General features: G+C 41.6%; 1 long non-coding RNA gene across 13 annotated transcripts; it reads right to left on the reverse strand.

Moving 5' to 3' along the window:
• Positions 1-1173: 1173 nt before the first annotated feature.
• Positions 1174-24042, reverse strand: LOC309891310. 13 transcript variants are annotated; one of them, XR_014319489.1, is made up of 4 exons: positions 22818-24042; positions 11798-22653; positions 1969-11614; positions 1174-1785 (listed from the first exon to the last, which is right to left on the reverse strand). It is a non-coding gene; the product is annotated as an uncharacterized lncRNA (long non-coding RNA). The 13 variants fall into 13 exon arrangements; XR_014319490.1 differs by having other exon boundaries at positions 11798-21650; positions 22006-24042; XR_014319491.1 differs by having other exon boundaries at positions 11798-21401; positions 21566-24042.
• Between the last annotated feature and the right edge of the window lie 273 nt (positions 24043-24315).

A 24315-nucleotide genomic window follows, 5' to 3' on the forward strand; every position in this document is an offset into this window, starting at 1 on the left:
GAAGTTCTCCAAAACCCACAATTTACACTTTTCCACCATGATGACCACGGAAAACCCAACAAAACCCAACGGAGACCCCAAAACACGTCAAAAACACCGCAAACAAGAATGGGATCACCCCCAAAACTGGAAGAAAATTCCCAAAAAACACGGATCCAATCCCAAAACAACCCTAAACCTACCTGATGTTCTCCAAATCCCAAAGTCCACTCCCAACCACCATAAAACCCATTAGGAACTGAACAAAACGCAACGGAAACCACAAAACACCTCAAAAACACCTCAAAAAAGAATTGGATCAGAAGAAAAAACACAAAAAACTATGAATTTCCACCCAAAACCACCCTAAACTCACCTAATCTTCTTCAAAACCCACTATCAATTCCCATTTAACTTAACGACCAACGAGAACCCAACAAAAACCAATGGAGATTCCCAAAAAAGTCAAAAACTCCCCAAACAAGAACGGGATAACCTCTAAAAACGAAAGAAAACACCAAAAAACATAGATCCACCCCAAAACCACCCTAAACCTACCTCATGTTCTCCAGAACCCACAATTTACCCTTTTCCGACATGGTGACCACGGAAAACACAACGAAACAAAACAGAGACCCCAAAACACGTCAAAAACACCCCAAAAAAGAACTGGATCAGAAGACAAAAACCCAAAAACGATGAATTTCCCCCCAAAACCACCCTAAACTCACCTGACCTTCTTCAAAACCCACAAGCCACTCCCATTTACCTTAACGACTAACGAGAACCAAACGAAAACTAACGGAGACCCCAAAACAAGTCAAACAAAAACCAAACAAGAACGGGATAACCCCTAAAAGCGAAAGAAAACCCCAAAAAGCATAGATCAACACCAAAACCACCCTAAACCTACCTGATGTTCTCCAAAACCCACGATTTACACTTTTTCACCATGATGACCAACAAGAACCCAACAAAACCCAACGGAGATAAAAAAACATGTCAAAAACACCCCCAAAAAAGAACGGGACCACCCCAAAAACAGAAGAAAACCATACAAAAACAGAAGAATTACCCCAACACCATAGATTCACGACCAAAACTCACCTGACGTTCTCCAAAACCCACAATTTACACTTTTTCACCATGATGACCAACGAGAACCCAACAAAAACCAACGGAGACCCCAAAACACGTCAAAAACACCCCAAACAAGAATGGGATCACCCCCAAAACTGGAAGAAAATTCCCAAAAAACACGGATCCAATCCCAAAACAACCCTAAACCTACATGATGTTCTCCAAATCCCAAAGTCCACTCTCAACCACCATAAAACCCATTAGGAACTGAACAAAACGCAACGGAAACCACAAAACACCTCAAAAACACCCCAAAAGCGAACCGGATCAGAAGAAAATACATGATTTAACCCCAAAAAAAAACCTTAAACCTACCTGATGTTCTCCTAAATGTACAATCCACTCCCAACCACCATAAAACCCATTAGGAACTGAACAAAACGCAACGGAAACCCCAAAACACGTCAAAAACACCTCAAAAAAGAATTGGATCAGAAGAAAAAACACAAAAAACTATGAATTTCCACCCAAAACCACCCTAAACTCACCTAATCTTCTTCAAAACCCACTATCAATTCCCATTTAACTTAACGACCAACAAGAACCCAACAAAAACCAATGGAGATTCCCAAAAATGTCAAAAACTCCCCAAACAAGAACGGGATAACCTCTAAAAACGAAAGAAAACACCAAAAAACATAGATCCACCCCAAAACCACCCTAAACCTACCTGATGTTCTCCAAAACCCACAATTTACACTTTTCCACCATGATGACCACGGAAAACCCAACAAAACCCAACAGAGACCACAAAACACGTCAAAATCACCCCAAACAAGAACGGGATCACCAACAAAACTGGGAGAAAATCACCCAAAACCATAGGTCCACCCCAAAACCACCCTAAACCTACCTCATGTTCTCCAGAACCCACAATTTACCCTTTTCCGACATGGTGACCACGGAAAACACAACGAAACAAAACAGAGACCCCAAAACACGTCAAAAACACCCCAAAAAAGAACTGGATCAGAAGACAAAAACCCAAAAACGATGAATTTCCCCCCAAAACCACCCTAAACTCACCTGACCTTCTTCAAAACCCACAAGCCACTCCCATTTACCTTAACGACTAACGAGAACCAAACGAAAACTAACGGAGACCCCAAAACAAGCCAAAAAAAAAACAAAAACAAGAACAGGATAACCCCTAAAAGTGAAAGAAAACCCCAAAAAACATAGATAAACACCAAAACCACCCTAAACCTCCCTGATGTTCTCCAAAACCCAAGATTTACACTTTTTCACCATGATGACCAACAAGAACCCAACAAAACCCAACGGAGATAACAAAACATGTCAAAAACACCCCAAAAAAGAACGGGACCACCCCAAAAACAGAAGAAAACCCTACAAAAACAGAAGAATTACCCCAACACCATAGATTCACGACCAAAAAAACTTAAACTCACCTGATGTTCTCCAAAACCCACAATTTACACTTTTTCACCATGATGACCAACAAGAACCCAACAAAACCCAACGGAGACCCCAAAACACGTCAAAAACACCCCAAAAAAGAACGAGATCACACCCAAAACTGGAAGAAAATCCAAATACCATGAATCCACCCCAAAAGTCCCCCTAAACCTACCTGATGTTCTCCAAAACCCACAATTTACACTTTTCCACCATGATGACCACGGAAAACCCAACAAAACCCAACGGAGACCACAAAACATGTCAAAAACAACCCTAACAAAAACGGGATCACCCCCAAAACTGGGAGAAAATCACCCAAAACCATAGGTCCACCCCAAAACCACCCTAAACCTACCTGATGTTCTCCAGAACCCACAATTTACTTTTTTTCACAACAATGACCACAGAAAACCCAACGAAACCCATCGGAGACCCCAAAACACATCAGAAACACCCCAAAAAAGAACGGGGTCAGAAAAAAAACAACAAAAAAAACTATGAATTTCCCCCAAAATCCAGCCTAAACTCACCTGATCTTCTCCAAAACCCACAATCCACTCCCATTTACCTTAACGACCAACGAGAACCCAACAAAATCCAACGGAGATCCCAAAACACGTCAAAAACACCCCAAACAAGAACGGGACCTCCCCCAAAACTGGAAGAAAATCCCCAAAAACCATAGATCCACCCCAAAACCATCCTAAACCTACCTGCTGTTCTCCAAGTCCCAAAGTCCACTCCCAACCACCATAAAACCGATTAGGAACTCAACGAAACACAATGGAAACCCCAAAACACCTCAAAAACACACCAAAAGCGAACAGGATCAGAAGAAAAAACATGATATAACCCCCCAAAAAACCCTTAAACCTACCTGATGTTCTCCTAAATGTACAATCCACTCCCAACCATTAGGAAACCCAATGGAAACCCAACAAAACCCAACGGAGACCCCAAAACACGTCAAAAACACCCCAAAAAAAGAACAGAATCAACCCCAAAAACAAAAGAAAACACCAAAAACCATAGATCCACCCCAAAACCACCCTAAACCTACCTGATCTTCTCCAAAACCCACAATTTACCCTTTTCCACACTGATGACCACAGAAAACCCAACGAAAGCCATCGGACACCCCAAAACACGTCAAAAACACCCCAGAAAACAACTGGATCAGAAGTAAAAAACCCCAAAACTTTGAACTTTTCTACAAAACCACCCTAAACTGACCTGATCTTCTCCAAAACCCACAATCCACTCCCATTTACCTTAACGACCAACGACAACCCAACGAAACCCAACGAAGACCCCTAAACACGTCAAAAATACCCCAAAAAAGAACTGGATAAGAAGAAAAAAAAAATCAAAACAAACAAACAAAAAAACAAAAACACAAAAACTATGAATTTCCCCACAAAACCACCCTAAACTCACCTGGTCTTCTCCAAATCCCACATTTCACTCCCATTCACCATGATGACCAACAAGAATCCAACAAAACCCAACGGAGACCCCAAAACACGTCAAAACCACCACAAAAAAGAACGGGATCACCCCCCCAAAAAAAACATAAGAAAGTCCCCAAATACCATAGATCCACCCCAAAACCACCCTAAACATACCTGATGTTCTCCAAATCCCAAAGTCCACTCCCGACCACCATAAAACCCATTAGGAATTCAACAAAACGCAACGGAAACAACAAAACACATCAAAACCACCCCAAACAAGAACAGGATCACACCAAAAAAAAACAGAAGAAAAACCCAAAAAACATAGATCCACCCCAAAACCACCGTAAACTCACCTGATCTTCTCCAAACCCCACAATTTAACCTTTTTCACCATAATGACCAATGAAAACGTACAAAACACAACGGAGACCAACAAACCGTCAAAAACACCCCAAACAAGCATGGGATCACCAACAAAACTGGGAGAAAATCACCCAAAACCATAGGTCCACCCCAAAACCACCCTAAACCTACCTCATGTTCTCCAGAACCCACAATTTACCCTTTTCCGACATGGTGACCACGGAAAACACAACGAAACAAAACAGAGACCCCAAAACACGTCAAAAACACCCCAAAAAAGAACTGGATCAGAAGACAAAAACCCAAAAACGATGAATTTCCCCCCAAAACCACCCTAAACTCACCTGACCTTCTTCAAAACCCACAAGCCACTCCCATTTACCTTAACGACTAACGAGAACCAAACGAAAACTAACGGAGACCCCAAAACAAGCCAAAAAAAAAACAAAAACAAGAACAGGATAACCCCTAAAAGTGAAAGAAAACCCCAAAAAACATAGATAAACACCAAAACCACCCTAAACCTCCCTGATGTTCTCCAAAACCCAAGATTTACACTTTTTCACCATGATGACCAACAAGAACCCAACAAAACCCAACGGAGATAACAAAACATGTCAAAAACACCCCAAAAAAGAACGGGACCACCCCAAAAACAGAAGAAAACCCTACAAAAACAGAAGAATTACCCCAACACCATAGATTCACGACCAAAAAAACTTAAACTCACCTGATGTTCTCCAAAACCCAAGATTTACACTTTTTCACCATGATGACCAACAAGAACCCAACAAAACCCAACGGAGACCCCAAAACACGTCAAAAACACCCCAAAAAAAGAACGGGACCACCCCAAAAACAGAAGAAAACCCTACAAAAACAGAAGAATTACCCCAACACCATAGATTCACGACCAAAACTCACCTGATGTTCTCCAAAACCCACAATTTACACTTTTTCACCATGATGACCAACGAGAACCCAACAAAACACAACGGAGACCCCAAAACACGTCAAAAACACCCCAAAAAAGAATAGGATCACCCCAAACACAGAAGAAAATCCTAATACCATGAATCCACCCCAAAAGTCCCCCTAAACCTACCTGAAGTTCTCCAAAACCCACAATTTACACTTTTCCACCATGATGACCACGGAAAACCCAACAAAACCCAACGGAGACCCCAAAACACGTCAAAAACACCGCAAACAAGAATGGGATCACCCCCAAAACTGGAAGAAAATTCCCAAAAAACACGGATCCAATCCCAAAACAACCCTAAACCTACCTGATGTTCTCCAAATCCCAAAGTCCACTCCCAACCACCATAAAACCCATTAGGAACTGAACAAAACGCAACGGAAACCACAAAACACCTCAAAAACACCCCAAAAGCGAACCGGATCAGAAGAAAATACATGATTTAACCCCCAAAAAAAACCTTAAACCTACCTGATGTTCTCCTAAATGTACAATCCACTCCCAACCACCATAAAACCCATTAGGAACTGAACAAAACGCAACGGAAACCCCAAAACACGTCAAAAACACCTCAAAAAAGAATTGGATCAGAAGAAAAAACACAAAAAACTATGAATTTCCACCCAAAACCACCCTAAACTCACCTAATCTTCTTCAAAACCCACTATCAATTCCCATTTAACTTAACGACCAACGAGAACCCAACAAAAACCAATGGAGATTCCCAAAAAAGTCAAAAACTCCCCAAACAAGAACGGGATAACCTCTAAAAACGAAAGAAAACACCAAAAAACATAGATCCACCCCAAAACCACCCTAAACCTACCTCATGTTCTCCAGAACCCACAATTTACCCTTTTCCGACATGGTGACCACGGAAAACACAACGAAACAAAACAGAGACCCCAAAACACGTCAAAAACACCCCAAAAAAGAACTGGATCAGAAGACAAAAACCCAAAAACGATGAATTTCCCCCCAAAACCACCCTAAACTCACCTGACCTTCTTCAAAACCCACAAGCCACTCCCATTTACCTTAACGACTAACGAGAACCAAACGAAAACTAACGGAGACCCCAAAACAAGCCAAAAAAAAACAAAAACAAGAACAGGATAACCCCTAAAAGTGAAAGAAAACCCCAAAAAACATAGATAAACACCAAAACCACCCTAAACCTCCCTGATGTTCTCCAAAACCCAAGATTTACACTTTTTCACCATGATGACCAACAAGAACCCAACAAAACCCAACGGAGATAACAAAACATGTCAAAAACACCCCAAAAAAGAACGGGACCACCCCAAAAACAGAAGAAAACCCTACAAAAACAGAAGAATTACCCCAACACCATAGATTCACGACCAAAAAAACTTAAACTCACCTGATGTTCTCCAAAACCCACAATTTACACTTTTTCACCATGATGACCAACAAGAACCCAACAAAACCCAACGGAGACCCCAAAACACGTCAAAAACACCCCAAAAAAGAACGAGATCACACCCAAAACTGGAAGAAAATCCAAATACCATGAATCCACCCCAAAAGTCCCCCTAAACCTACCTGATGTTCTCCAAAACCCACAATTTACACTTTTCCACCATGATGACCACGGAAAACCCAACAAAACCCAACGGAGACCACAAAACATGTCAAAAACAACCCTAACAAAAACGGGATCACCCCCAAAACTGGGAGAAAATCACCCAAAACCATAGGTCCACCCCAAAACCACCCTAAACCTACCTGATGTTCTCTAGAACCCACAATTTACTTTTTTTCACAACAATGACCACAGAAAACCCAACGAAACCCATCGGAGACCCCAAAACACATCAGAAACACCCCAAAAAAGAACGGGGTCAGAAAAAAAACAACAAAAAAAACTATGAATTTCCCCCAAAATCCAGCCTAAACTCACCTGATCTTCTCCAAAACCCACAATCCACTCCCATTTACCTTAACGACCAACGAGAACCCAACAAAATCCAACGGAGATCCCAAAACACGTCAAAAACACGCCAAACAAGAACGGGACCTCCCCCAAAACTGGAAGAAAATCCCCAAAAACCATAGATCCACCCCAAAACCATCCTAAACCTACCTGCTGTTCTCCAAGTCCCAAAGTCCACTCCCAACCACCATAAAACCGATTAGGAACTCAACGAAACACAATGGAAACCCCAAAACACCTCAAAAACACACCAAAAGCGAACAGGATCAGAAGAAAAAACATGATATAACCCCCCAAAAAACCCTTAAACCTACCTGATGTTCTCCTAAATGTACAATCCACTCCCAACCATTAGGAAACCCAATGGAAACCCAACAAAACCCAACGGAGACCCCAAAACACGTCAAAAACACCCCAAAAAAAGAACAGAATCAACCCCAAAAACAAAAGAAAACACCAAAAACCATAGATCCACCCCAAAACCACCCTAAACCTACCTGATCTTCTCCAAAACCCACAATTTACCCTTTTCCACACTGATGACCACGGAAAACCCAACGAAAGCCATCGGACACCCCAAAACACGTCAAAAACACCCCAGAAAACAACTGGATCAGAAGTAAAAAACCCCAAAACTTTGAACTTTTCTACAAAACCACCCTAAACTGACCTGATCTTCTCCAAAACCCACAATCCACTCCCATTTACCTTAACGACCAACGACAACCCAACGAAACCCAACGAAGACCCCTAAACACGTCAAAAATACCCCAAAAAAGAACTGGATAAGAAGAAAAAAAAAAATCAAAACAAACAAACAAAAAAACAAAAACACAAAAACTATGAATTTCCCCACAAAACCACCCTAAACTCACCTGGTCTTCTCCAAATCCCACATTTCACTCCCATTCACCATGATGACCAACAAGAATCCAACAAAACCCAACGGAGACCCCAAAACACGTCAAAACCACCACAAAAAAGAACGGGATCACCCCCCCAAAAAAAACATAAGAAAGTCCCCAAATACCATAGATCCACCCCAAAACCACCCTAAACATACCTGATGTTATCCAAATCCCAAAGTCCACTCCCGACCACCATAAAACCCATTAGGAATTCAACAAAACGCAACGGAAACAACAAAACACATCAAAACCACCCCAAACAAGAACAGGATCACACCAAAAAAAAACAGAAGAAAAACCCAAAAAACATAGATCCACCCCAAAACCACCGTAAACTCACCTGATCTTCTCCAAACCCCACAATTTAACCTTTTTCACCATAATGACCAATGAAAACGTACAAAACACAACGGAGACCAACAAACCGTCAAAAACACCCCAAACAAGCATGGGATCACCAACAAAACTGGGAGAAAATCACCCAAAACCATAGGTCCACCCCAAAACCACCCTAAACCTACCTCATGTTCTCCAGAACCCACAATTTACCCTTTTCCGACATGGTGACCACGGAAAACACAACGAAACAAAACAGAGACCCCAAAACACGTCAAAAACACCCCAAAAAAGAACTGGATCAGAAGACAAAAACCCAAAAACGATGAATTTCCCCCCAAAACCACCCTAAACTCACCTGACCTTCTTCAAAACCCACAAGCCACTCCCATTTACCTTAACGACTAACGAGAACCAAACGAAAACTAACGGAGACCCCAAAACAAGCCAAAAAAAAAACAAAAACAAGAACAGGATAACCCCTAAAAGTGAAAGAAAACCCCAAAAAACATAGATAAACACCAAAACCACCCTAAACCTCCCTGATGTTCTCCAAAACCCAAGATTTACACTTTTTCACCATGATGACCAACAAGAACCCAACAAAACCCAACGGAGATAACAAAACATGTCAAAAACACCCCAAAAAAGAACGGGACCACCCCAAAAACAGAAGAAAACCCTACAAAAACAGAAGAATTACCCCAACACCATAGATTCACGACCAAAAAAACTTAAACTCACCTGATGTTCTCCAAAACCCAAGATTTACACTTTTTCACCATGATGACCAACAAGAACCCAACAAAACCCAACGGAGACCCCAAAACACGTCAAAAACACCCCAAAAAAAGAACGGGACCACCCCAAAAACAGAAGAAAACCCTACAAAAACAGAAGAATTACCCCAACACCATAGATTCACGACCAAAACTCACCTGATGTTCTCCAAAACCCACAATTTACACTTTTTCACCATGATGACCAACGAGAACCCAACAAAACACAACGGAGACCCCAAAACACGTCAAAAACACCCCAAAAAAGAATAGGATCACCCCAAACACAGAAGAAAATCCTAATACCATGAATCCACCCCAAAAGTCCCCCTAAACCTACCTGAAGTTCTCCAAAACCCACAATTTACACTTTTCCACCATGATGACCACGGAAAACCCAACAAAACCCAACGGAGACCCCAAAACACGTCAAAAACACCCCAAACAAGAATGGGATCACCCCCAAAACTGGAAGAAAATTCCCAAAAAACACGGATCCAATCCCAAAACAACCCTAAACCTACCTGATGTTCTCCAAATCCCAAAGTCCACTCCCAACCACCATAAAACCCATTAGGAACTGAACAAAACGCAACGGAAACCACAAAACACCTCAAAAACACCCCAAAAGCGAACCGGATCAGAAGAAAATACATGATTTAACCCCCCAAAAAAACCTTAAACCTACCTGATGTTCTCCTAAATGTACAATCCACTCCCAACCACCATAAAACCCATTAGGAACTGAACAAAACGCAACGGAAACCCCAAAACACGTCAAAAACACCTCAAAAAAGAATTGGATCAGAAGAAAAAACACAAAAAACTATGAATTTCCACCCAAAACCACCCTAAACTCACCTAATCTTCTTCAAAACCCACTATCAATTCCCATTTAACTTAACGACCAACGAGAACCCAACAAAAACCAATGGAGATTCCCAAAAAAGTCAAAAACTCCCCAAACAAGAACGGGATAACCTCTAAAAACGAAAGAAAACACCAAAAAACATAGATCCACCCCAAAACCACCCTAAACCTACCTCATGTTCTCCAGAACCCACAATTTACCCTTTTCCGACATGGTGACCACGGAAAACACAACGAAACAAAACAGAGACCCCAAAACACGTCAAAAACACCCCAAAAAAGAACTGGATCAGAAGACAAAAACCCAAAAACGATGAATTTCCCCCCAAAACCACCCTAAACTCACCTGACCTTCTTCAAAACCCACAAGCCACTCCCATTTACCTTAACGACTAACGAGAACCAAACGAAAACTAACGGAGACCCCAAAACAAGTCAAACAAAAACCAAACAAGAACGGGATAACCCCTAAAAGCGAAAGAAAACCCCAAAAAGCATAGATCAACACCAAAACCACCCTAAACCTACCTGATGTTCTCCAAAACCCACGATTTACACTTTTTCACCATGATGACCAACAAGAACCCAACAAAACCCAACGGAGATAAAAAAACATGTCAAAAACACCCCAAAAAAAGAACGGGACCACCCCAAAAACAGAAGAAAACCCTACAAAAACAGAAGAATTACCCCAACACCATAGATTCACGACCAAAACTCACCTGACGTTCTCCAAAACCCACAATTTACACTTTTTCACCATGATGACCAACGAGAACCCAACAAAAACCAACGGAGACCCCAAAACACGTCAAAAACACCCCAAACAAGAATGGGATCACCCCCAAAACTGGAAGAAAATTCCCAAAAAACACGGATCCAATCCCAAAACAACCCTAAACCTACCTGATGTTCTCCAAATCCCAAAGTCCACTCCCAACCACCATAAAACCCATTAGGAACTGAACAAAACGCAACGGAAACCACAAAACACCTCAAAAACACCCCAAAAGCGAACCGGATCAGAAGAAAATACATGATTTAACCCCAAAAAAAAACCTTAAACCTACCTGATGTTCTCCTAAATGTACAATCCACTCCCAACCACCATAAAACCCATTAGGAACTGAACAAAACGCAACGGAAACCCCAAAACACGTCAAAAACACCTCAAAAAAGAATTGGATCAGAAGAAAAAACACAAAAAACTATGAATTTCCACCCAAAACCACCCTAAACTCACCTAATCTTCTTCAAAACCCACTATCAATTCCCATTTAACTTAACGACCAACAAGAACCCAACAAAAACCAATGGAGATTCCCAAAAATGTCAAAAACTCCCCAAACAAGAACGGGATAACCTCTAAAAACGAAAGAAAACACCAAAAAACATAGATCCACCCCAAAACCACCCTAAACCTACCTGATGTTCTCCAAAACCCACAATTTACACTTTTCCACCATGATGACCACGGAAAACCCAACAAAACCCAACAGAGACCACAAAACACGTCAAAATCACCCCAAACAAGAACGGGATCACCAACAAAACTGGGAGAAAATCACCCAAAACCATAGGTCCACCCCAAAACCACCCTAAACCTACCTCATGTTCTCCAGAACCCACAATTTACCCTTTTCCGACATGGTGACCACGGAAAACACAACGAAACAAAACAGAGACCCCAAAACACGTCAAAAACACCCCAAAAAAGAACTGGATCAGAAGACAAAAACCCAAAAACGATGAATTTCCCCCCAAAACCACCCTAAACTCACCTGACCTTCTTCAAAACCCACAAGCCACTCCCATTTACCTTAACGACTAACGAGAACCAAACGAAAACTAACGGAGACCCCAAAACAAGCCAAAAAAAAAACAAAAACAAGAACAGGATAACCCCTAAAAGTGAAAGAAAACCCCAAAAAACATAGATAAACACCAAAACCACCCTAAACCTCCCTGATGTTCTCCAAAACCCAAGATTTACACTTTTTCACCATGATGACCAACAAGAACCCAACAAAACCCAACGGAGATAACAAAACATGTCAAAAACACCCCAAAAAAGAACGGGACCACCCCAAAAACAGAAGAAAACCCTACAAAAACAGAAGAATTACCCCAACACCATAGATTCACGACCAAAAAAACTTAAACTCACCTGATGTTCTCCAAAACCCACGATTTACACTTTTTCACCATGATGACCAACAAGAACCCAACAAAACCCAACGGAGACCCCAAAACACGTCAAAAACACCCCAAAAAAAGAACGGGACCACCCCAAAAACAGAAGAAAACCCTACAAAAACAGAAGAATTACCCCAACACCATAGATTCACGACCAAAACTCACCTGATGTTCTCCAAAACCCACAATTTACACTTTTTCACCATGATGACCAACGAGAACCCAACAAAACACAACGGAGACCCCAAAACACGTCAAAAACACCCCAAAAAAGAATAGGATCACCCCAAACACAGAAGAAAATCCTAATACCATGAATCCACCCCAAAAGTCCCCCTAAACCTACCTGAAGTTCTCCAAAACCCACAATTTACACTTTTCCACCATGATGACCACGGAAAACCCAACAAAACCCAACGGAGACCCCAAAACACGTCAAAAACACCGCAAACAAGAATGGGATCACCCCCAAAACTGGAAGAAAATTCCCAAAAAACACGGATCCAATCCCAAAACAACCCTAAACCTACCTGATGTTCTCCAAATCCCAAAGTCCACTCCCAACCACCATAAAACCCATTAGGAACTGAACAAAACGCAACGGAAACCACAAAACACCTCAAAAACACCCCAAAAGCGAACCGGATCAGAAGAAAATACATGATTTAACCCCCCAAAAAAACCTTAAACCTACCTGATGTTCTCCTAAATGTACAATCCACTCCCAACCACCATAAAACCCATTAGGAACTGAACAAAACGCAACGGAAACCCCAAAACACGTCAAAAACACCTCAAAAAAGAATTGGATCAGAAGAAAAAACACAAAAAACTATGAATTTCCACCCAAAACCACCCTAAACTCACCTAATCTTCTTCAAAACCCACTATCAATTCCCATTTAACTTAACGACCAACGAGAACCCAACAAAAACCAATGGAGATTCCCAAAAAAGTCAAAAACTCCCCAAACAAGAACGGGATAACCTCTAAAAACGAAAGAAAACACCAAAAAACATAGATCCACCCCAAAACCACCCTAAACCTACCTCATGTTCTCCAGAACCCACAATTTACCCTTTTCCGACATGGTGACCACGGAAAACACAACGAAACAAAACAGAGACCCCAAAACACGTCAAAAACACCCCAAAAAAGAACTGGATCAGAAGACAAAAACCCAAAAACGATGAATTTCCCCCCAAAACCACCCTAAACTCACCTGACCTTCTTCAAAACCCACAAGCCACTCCCATTTACCTTAACGACTAACGAGAACCAAACGAAAACTAACGGAGACCCCAAAACAAGTCAAACAAAAACCAAACAAGAACGGGATAACCCCTAAAAGCGAAAGAAAACCCCAAAAAGCATAGATCAACACCAAAACCACCCTAAACCTACCTGATGTTCTCCAAAACCCACGATTTACACTTTTTCACCATGATGACCAACAAGAACCCAACAAAACCCAACGGAGATAAAAAAACATGTCAAAAACACCCCAAAAAAAGAACGGGACCACCCCAAAAACAGAAGAAAACCCTACAAAAACAGAAGAATTACCCCAACACCATAGATTCACGACCAAAAAAACTTAAACTCACCTGATGTTCTCCAAAACCCACAATTTACACTTTTTCACCATGATGACCAACAAGAACCCAACAAAACCCAACGGAGACCCCAAAACACGTCAAAAACACCCCAAAAAAGAACGAGATCACACCCAAAACTGGAAGAAAATCCAAATACCATGAATCCACCCCAAAAGTCCCCCTAAACCTACCTGATGTTCTCCAAAACCCACAATTTACACTTTTCCACCATGATGACCACGGAAAACCCAACAAAACCCAACGGAGACCACAAAACATGTCAAAAACAACCCTAACAAAAACGGGATCACCCCCAAAACTGGGAGAAAATCACCCAAAACCATAGGTCCACCCCAAAACCACCCTAAACCTACCTGATGTTCTCTAGAACCCACAATTTACTTTTTTTCACAACAATGACCACAGAAAACCCAACGAAACCCATCGGAGACCCCAAAACACATCAGAAACACCCCAAAAAAGAACGGGGTCAGAAAAAAAACAACAAAAAAAACTATGAATTTCCCCCAAAATCCAGCCTAAACTCACCTGATCTTCTCCAAAACCCACAATCCACTCCCATTTACCTTAACGACCAACGAGAACCCAACAAAATCCAACGGAGATCCCAAAACACGTCAAAAACACCCCAAACAAGAACGGGACCTCCCCCAAAACTGGAAGAAAATCCCCAAAAACCATAGATCCACCCCAAAACCATCCTAAACCTACCTGCTGTTCTCCAAGTCCCAAAGTCCACTCCCAACCACCATAAAACCGATTAGGAACTCAACGAAACACAATGGAAACCCCAAAACACCTCAAAAACACACCAAAAGCGAACAGGATCAGAAGAAAAAACATGATATAACCCCCCAAAAAACCCTTAAACCTACCTGATGTTCTCCTAAATGTACAATCCACTCCCAACCATTAGGAAACCCAATGGAAACCCAACAAAACCCAACGGAGACCCCAAAACACGTCAAAAACACCCCAAAAAAAGAACAGAATCAACCCCAAAAACAAAAGAAAACACCAAAAACCATAGATCCACCCCAAAACCACCCTAAACCTACCTGATCTTCTCCAAAACCCACAATTTACCCTTTTCCACACTGATGACCACGGAAAACCCAACGAAAGCCATCGGACACCCCAAAACACGTCAAAAACACCCCAGAAAACAACTGGATCAGAAGTAAAAAACCCCAAAACTTTGAACTTTTCTACAAAACCACCCTAAACTGACCTGATCTTCTCCAAAACCCACAATCCACTCCCATTTACCTTAACGACCAACGACAACCCAACGAAACCCAACGAAGACCCCTAAACACGTCAAAAATACCCCAAAAAAGAACTGGATAAGAAGAAAAAAAAAAATCAAAACAAACAAACAAAAAAACAAAAACACAAAAACTATGAATTTCCCCACAAAACCACCCTAAACTCACCTGGTCTTCTCCAAATCCCACATTTCACTCCCATTCACCATGATGACCAACAAGAATCCAACAAAACCCAACGGAGACCCCAAAACACGTCAAAACCACCACAAAAAAGAACGGGATCACCCCCCCAAAAAAAACATAAGAAAGTCCCCAAATACCATAGATCCACCCCAAAACCACCCTAAACATACCTGATGTTCTCCAAATCCCAAAGTCCACTCCCGACCACCATAAAACCCATTAGGAATTCAACAAAACGCAACGGAAACAACAAAACACATCAAAACCACCCCAAACAAGAACAGGATCACACCAAAAAAAAACAGAAGAAAAACCCAAAAAACATAGATCCACCCCAAAACCACCGTAAACTCACCTGATCTTCTCCAAACCCCACAATTTAACCTTTTTCACCATAATGACCAATGAAAACGTACAAAACACAACGGAGACCAACAAACCGTCAAAAACACCCCAAACAAGCATGGGATCACCAACAAAACTGGGAGAAAATCACCCAAAACCATAGGTCCACCCCAAAACCACCCTAAACCTACCTCATGTTCTCCAGAACCCACAATTTACCCTTTTCCGACATGGTGACCACGGAAAACACAACGAAACAAAACAGAGACCCCAAAACACGTCAAAAACACCCCAAAAAAGAACTGGATCAGAAGACAAAAACCCAAAAACGATGAATTTCCCCCCAAAACCACCCTAAACTCACCTGACCTTCTTCAAAACCCACAAGCCACTCCCATTTACCTTAACGACTAACGAGAACCAAACGAAAACTAACGGAGACCCCAAAACAAGCCAAAAAAAAAACAAAAACAAGAACAGGATAACCCCTAAAAGTGAAAGAAAACCCCAAAAAACATAGATAAACACCAAAACCACCCTAAACCTCCCTGATGTTCTCCAAAACCCAAGATTTACACTTTTTCACCATGATGACCAACAAGAACCCAACAAAACCCAACGGAGATAACAAAACATGTCAAAAACACCCCAAAAAAGAACGGGACCACCCCAAAAACAGAAGAAAACCCTACAAAAACAGAAGAATTACCCCAACACCATAGATTCACGACCAAAAAAACTTAAACTCACCTGATGTTCTCCAAAACCCAAGATTTACACTTTTTCACCATGATGACCAACAAGAACCCAACAAAACCCAACGGAGACCCCAAAACACGTCAAAAACACCCCAAAAAAAGAACGGGACCACCCCAAAAACAGAAGAAAACCCTACAAAAACAGAAGAATTACCCCAACACCATAGATTCACGACCAAAACTCACCTGATGTTCTCCAAAACCCACAATTTACACTTTTTCACCATGATGACCAACGAGAACCCAACAAAACACAACGGAGACCCCAAAACACGTCAAAAACACCCCAAAAAAGAATAGGATCACCCCAAACACAGAAGAAAATCCTAATACCATGAATCCACCCCAAAAGTCCCCCTAAACCTACCTGAAGTTCTCCAAAACCCACAATTTACACTTTTCCACCATGATGACCACGGAAAACCCAACAAAACCCAACGGAGACCCCAAAACACGTCAAAAACACCGCAAACAAGAATGGGATCACCCCCAAAACTGGAAGAAAATTCCCAAAAAACACGGATCCAATCCCAAAACAACCCTAAACCTACCTGATGTTCTCCAAATCCCAAAGTCCACTCCCAACCACCATAAAACCCATTAGGAACTGAACAAAACGCAACGGAAACCACAAAACACCTCAAAAACACCCCAAAAGCGAACCGGATCAGAAGAAAATACATGATTTAACCCCAAAAAAAAACCTTAAACCTACCTGATGTTCTCCTAAATGTACAATCCACTCCCAACCACCATAAAACCCATTAGGAACTGAACAAAACGCAACGGAAACCCCAAAACACGTCAAAAACACCTCAAAAAAGAATTGGATCAGAAGAAAAAACACAAAAAACTATGAATTTCCACCCAAAACCACCCTAAACTCACCTAATCTTCTTCAAAACCCACTATCAATTCCCATTTAACTTAACGACCAACGAGAACCCAACAAAAACCAATGGAGATTCCCAAAAAAGTCAAAAACTCCCCAAACAAGAACGGGATAACCTCTAAAAACGAAAGAAAACACCAAAAAACATAGATCCACCCCAAAACCACCCTAAACCTACCTCATGTTCTCCAGAACCCACAATTTACCCTTTTCCGACATGGTGACCACGGAAAACACAACGAAACAAAACAGAGACCCCAAAACACGTCAAAAACACCCCAAAAAAGAACTGGATCAGAAGACAAAAACCCAAAAACGATGAATTTCCCCCCAAAACCACCCTAAACTCACCTGACCTTCTTCAAAACCCACAAGCCACTCCCATTTACCTTAACGACTAACGAGAACCAAACGAAAACTAACGGAGACCCCAAAACAAGCCAAAAAAAAACAAAAACAAGAACAGGATAACCCCTAAAAGTGAAAGAAAACCCCAAAAAACATAGATAAACACCAAAACCACCCTAAACCTCCCTGATGTTCTCCAAAACCCAAGATTTACACTTTTTCACCATGATGACCAACAAGAACCCAACAAAACCCAACGGAGATAACAAAACATGTCAAAAACACCCCAAAAAAGAACGGGACCACCCCAAAAACAGAAGAAAACCCTACAAAAACAGAAGAATTACCCCAACACCATAGATTCACGACCAAAAAAACTTAAACTCACCTGATGTTCTCCAAAACCCACAATTTACACTTTTTCACCATGATGACCAACAAGAACCCAACAAAACCCAACGGAGACCCCAAAACACGTCAAAAACACCCCAAAAAAGAACGAGATCACACCCAAAACTGGAAGAAAATCCAAATACCATGAATCCACCCCAAAAGTCCCCCTAAACCTACCTGATGTTCTCCAAAACCCACAATTTACACTTTTCCACCATGATGACCACGGAAAACCCAACAAAACCCAACGGAGACCACAAAACATGTCAAAAACAACCCTAACAAAAACGGGATCACCCCCAAAACTGGGAGAAAATCACCCAAAACCATAGGTCCACCCCAAAACCACCCTAAACCTACCTGATGTTCTCTAGAACCCACAATTTACTTTTTTTCACAACAATGACCACAGAAAACCCAACGAAACCCATCGGAGACCCCAAAACACATCAGAAACACCCCAAAAAAGAACGGGGTCAGAAAAAAAACAACAAAAAAAACTATGAATTTCCCCCAAAATCCAGCCTAAACTCACCTGATCTTCTCCAAAACCCACAATCCACTCCCATTTACCTTAACGACCAACGAGAACCCAACAAAATCCAACGGAGATCCCAAAACACGTCAAAAACACGCCAAACAAGAACGGGACCTCCCCCAAAACTGGAAGAAAATCCCCAAAAACCATAGATCCACCCCAAAACCATCCTAAACCTACCTGCTGTTCTCCAAGTCCCAAAGTCCACTCCCAACCACCATAAAACCGATTAGGAACTCAACGAAACACAATGGAAACCCCAAAACACCTCAAAAACACACCAAAAGCGAACAGGATCAGAAGAAAAAACATGATATAACCCCCCAAAAAACCCTTAAACCTACCTGATGTTCTCCTAAATGTACAATCCACTCCCAACCATTAGGAAACCCAATGGAAACCCAACAAAACCCAACGGAGACCCCAAAACACGTCAAAAACACCCCAAAAAAAGAACAGAATCAACCCCAAAAACAAAAGAAAACACCAAAAACCATAGATCCACCCCAAAACCACCCTAAACCTACCTGATCTTCTCCAAAACCCACAATTTACCCTTTTCCACACTGATGACCACGGAAAACCCAACGAAAGCCATCGGACACCCCAAAACACGTCAAAAACACCCCAGAAAACAACTGGATCAGAAGTAAAAAACCCCAAAACTTTGAACTTTTCTACAAAACCACCCTAAACTGACCTGATCTTCTCCAAAACCCACAATCCACTCCCATTTACCTTAACGACCAACGACAACCCAACGAAACCCAACGAAGACCCCTAAACACGTCAAAAATACCCCAAAAAAGAACTGGATAAGAAGAAAAAAAAAAATCAAAACAAACAAACAAAAAAACAAAAACACAAAAACTATGAATTTCCCCACAAAACCACCCTAAACTCACCTGGTCTTCTCCAAATCCCACATTTCACTCCCATTCACCATGATGACCAACAAGAATCCAACAAAACCCAACGGAGACCCCAAAACACGTCAAAACCACCACAAAAAAGAACGGGATCACCCCCCCAAAAAAAACATAAGAAAGTCCCCAAATACCATAGATCCACCCCAAAACCACCCTAAACATACCTGATGTTCTCCAAATCCCAAAGTCCACTCCCGACCACCATAAAACCCATTAGGAATTCAACAAAACGCAACGGAAACAACAAAACACATCAAAACCACCCCAAACAAGAACAGGATCACACCAAAAAAAAACAGAAGAAAAACCCAAAAAACATAGATCCACCCCAAAACCACCGTAAACTCACCTGATCTTCTCCAAACCCCACAATTTAACCTTTTTCACCATAATGACCAATGAAAACGTACAAAACACAACGGAGACCAACAAACCGTCAAAAACACCCCAAACAAGCATGGGATCACCAACAAAACTGGGAGAAAATCACCCAAAACCATAGGTCCACCCCAAAACCACCCTAAACCTACCTCATGTTCTCCAGAACCCACAATTTACCCTTTTCCGACATGGTGACCACGGAAAACACAACGAAACAAAACAGAGACCCCAAAACACGTCAAAAACACCCCAAAAAAGAACTGGATCAGAAGACAAAAACCCAAAAACGATGAATTTCCCCCCAAAACCACCCTAAACTCACCTGACCTTCTTCAAAACCCACAAGCCACTCCCATTTACCTTAACGACTAACGAGAACCAAACGAAAACTAACGGAGACCCCAAAACAAGCCAAAAAAAAAACAAAAACAAGAACAGGATAACCCCTAAAAGTGAAAGAAAACCCCAAAAAACATAGATAAACACCAAAACCACCCTAAACCTCCCTGATGTTCTCCAAAACCCAAGATTTACACTTTTTCACCATGATGACCAACAAGAACCCAACAAAACCCAACGGAGATAACAAAACATGTCAAAAACACCCCAAAAAAGAACGGGACCACCCCAAAAACAGAAGAAAACCCTACAAAAACAGAAGAATTACCCCAACACCATAGATTCACGACCAAAAAAACTTAAACTCACCTGATGTTCTCCAAAACCCAAGATTTACACTTTTTCACCATGATGACCAACAAGAACCCAACAAAACCCAACGGAGACCCCAAAACACGTCAAAAACACCCCAAAAAAAGAACGGGACCACCCCAAAAACAGAAGAAAACCCTACAAAAACAGAAGAATTACCCCAACACCATAGATTCACGACCAAAACTCACCTGATGTTCTCCAAAACCCACAATTTACACTTTTTCACCATGATGACCAACGAGAACCCAACAAAACACAACGGAGACCCCAAAACACGTCAAAAACACCCCAAAAAAGAATAGGATCACCCCAAACACAGAAGAAAATCCTAATACCATGAATCCACCCCAAAAGTCCCCCTAAACCTACCTGAAGTTCTCCAAAACCCACAATTTACACTTTTCCACCATGATGACCACGGAAAACCCAACAAAACCCAACGGAGACCCCAAAACACGTCAAAAACACCGCAAACAAGAATGGGATCACCCCCAAAACTGGAAGAAAATTCCCAAAAAACACGGATCCAATCCCAAAACAACCCTAAACCTACCTGATGTTCTCCAAATCCCAAAGTCCACTCCCAACCACCATAAAACCCATTAGGAACTGAACAAAACGCAACGGAAACCACAAAACACCTCAAAAACACCCCAAAAGCGAACCGGATCAGAAGAAAATACATGATTTAACCCCAAAAAAAAACCTTAAACCTACCTGATGTTCTCCTAAATGTACAATCCACTCCCAACCACCATAAAACCCATTAGGAACTGAACAAAACGCAACGGAAACCCCAAAACACGTCAAAAACACCTCAAAAAAGAATTGGATCAGAAGAAAAAACACAAAAAACTATGAATTTCCACCCAAAACCACCCTAAACTCACCTAATCTTCTTCAAAACCCACTATCAATTCCCATTTAACTTAACGACCAACGAGAACCCAACAAAAACCAATGGAGATTCCCAAAAAAGTCAAAAACTCCCCAAACAAGAACGGGATAACCTCTAAAAACGAAAGAAAACACCAAAAAACATAGATCCACCCCAAAACCACCCTAAACCTACCTCATGTTCTCCAGAACCCACAATTTACCCTTTTCCGACATGGTGACCACGGAAAACACAACGAAACAAAACAGAGACCCCAAAACACGTCAAAAACACCCCAAAAAAGAACTGGATCAGAAGACAAAAACCCAAAAACGATGAATTTCCCCCCAAAACCACCCTAAACTCACCTGACCTTCTTCAAAACCCACAAGCCACTCCCATTTACCTTAACGACTAACGAGAACCAAACGAAAACTAACGGAGACCCCAAAACAAGTCAAACAAAAACCAAACAAGAACGGGATAACCCCTAAAAGCGAAAGAAAACCCCAAAAAGCATAGATCAACACCAAAACCACCCTAAACCTACCTGATGTTCTCCAAAACCCACGATTTACACTTTTTCACCATGATGACCAACAAGAACCCAACAAAACCCAACGGAGATAAAAAAACATGTCAAAAACACCCCAAAAAAAGAACGGGACCACCCCAAAAACAGAAGAAAACCCTACAAAAACAGAAGAATTACCCCAACACCATAGATTCACGACCAAAACTCACCTGACGTTCTCCAAAACCCACAATTTACACTTTTTCACCATGATGACCAACGAGAACCCAACAAAAACCAACGGAGACCCCAAAACACGTCAAAAACACCCCAAACAAGAATGGGATCACCCCCAAAACTGGAAGAAAATTCCCAAAAAACACGGATCCAATCCCAAAACAACCCTAAACCTACATGATGTTCTCCAAATCCCAAAGTCCACTCTCAACCACCATAAAACCCATTAGGAACTGAACAAAACGCAACGGAAACCACAAAACACCTCAAAAACACCCCAAAAGCGAACCGGATCAGAAGAAAATACATGATTTAACCCCAAAAAAAAACCTTAAACCTACCTGATGTTCTCCTAAATGTACAATCCACTCCCAACCACCATAAAACCCATTAGGAACTGAACAAAACGCAACGGAAACCCCAAAACACGTCAAAAACACCTCAAAAAAGAATTGGATCAGAAGAAAAAACACAAAAAACTATGAATTTCCACCCAAAACCACCCTAAACTCACCTAATCTTCTTCAAAACCCACTATCAATTCCCATTTAACTTAACGACCAACGAGAACCCAACAAAAACCAATGGAGATTCCCAAAAAAGTCAAAAACTCCCCAAACAAGAACGGGATAACCTCTAAAAACGAAAGAAAACACCAAAAAACATAGATCCACCCCAAAACCACCCTAAACCTACCTCATGTTCTCCAGAACCCACAATTTACCCTTTTCCGACATGGTGACCACGGAAAACACAACGAAACAAAACAGAGACCCCAAAACACGTCAAAATCACCCCAAACAAGAACGGGATCACCAACAAAACTGGGAGAAAATCACCCAAAACCATAGGTCCACCCCAAAACCACCCTAAACCTACCTCATGTTCTCCAGAACCCACAATTTACCCTTTTCCGACATGGTGACCACGGAAAACACAACGAAACAAAACAGAGACCCCAAAACACGTCAAAAACACCCCAAAAAAGAACTGGATCAGAAGACAAAAACCCAAAAACGATGAATTTCCCCCCAAAACCACCCTAAACTCACCTGACCTTCTTCAAAACCCACAAGCCACTCCCATTTACCTTAACGACTAACGAGAACCAAACGAAAACTAACGGAGACCCCAAAACAAGCCAAAAAAAAACAAAAACAAGAACAGGATAACCCCTAAAAGTGAAAGAAAACCCCAAAAAACATAGATAAACACCAAAACCACCCTAAACCTCCCTGATGTTCTCCAAAACCCAAGATTTACACTTTTTCACCATGATGACCAACAAGAACCCAACAAAACCCAACGGAGATAACAAAACATGTCAAAAACACCCCAAAAAAGAACGGGACCACCCCAAAAACAGAAGAAAACCCTACAAAAACAGAAGAATTACCCCAACACCATAGATTCACGACCAAAAAAACTTAAACTCACCTGATGTTCTCCAAAACCCACAATTTACACTTTTTCACCATGATGACCAACAAGAACCCAACAAAACCCAACGGAGACCCCAAAACACGTCAAAAACACCCCAAAAAAGAACGAGATCACACCCAAAACTGGAAGAAAATCCAAATACCATGAATCCACCCCAAAAGTCCCCCTAAACCTACCTGATGTTCTCCAAAACCCGCAATTTACACTTTTCCACCACGATGACCACGGAAAACCCAACAAAACCCAACGGAGACCACAAAACATGTCAAAAACAACCCTAACAAAAACGGGATCACCCCCAAAACTGGGAGAAAATCACCCAAAACCATAGGTCCACCCCAAAACCACCCTAAACCTACCTGATGTTCTCCAGAACCCACAATTTACTTTTTTTCACAACAATGACCACAGAAAACCCAACGAAACCCATCGGAGACCCCAAAACACATCAGAAACACCCCAAAAAAGAACGGGGTCAGAAAAA

This window comes from Aythya marila, assembly GCF_965140915.1.
Source record: "Aythya marila genome assembly, contig: HAP1_HAP1_SCAFFOLD_188, whole genome shotgun sequence".
Lineage (NCBI taxonomy): Eukaryota > Metazoa > Chordata > Aves > Anseriformes > Anatidae > Aythya > Aythya marila.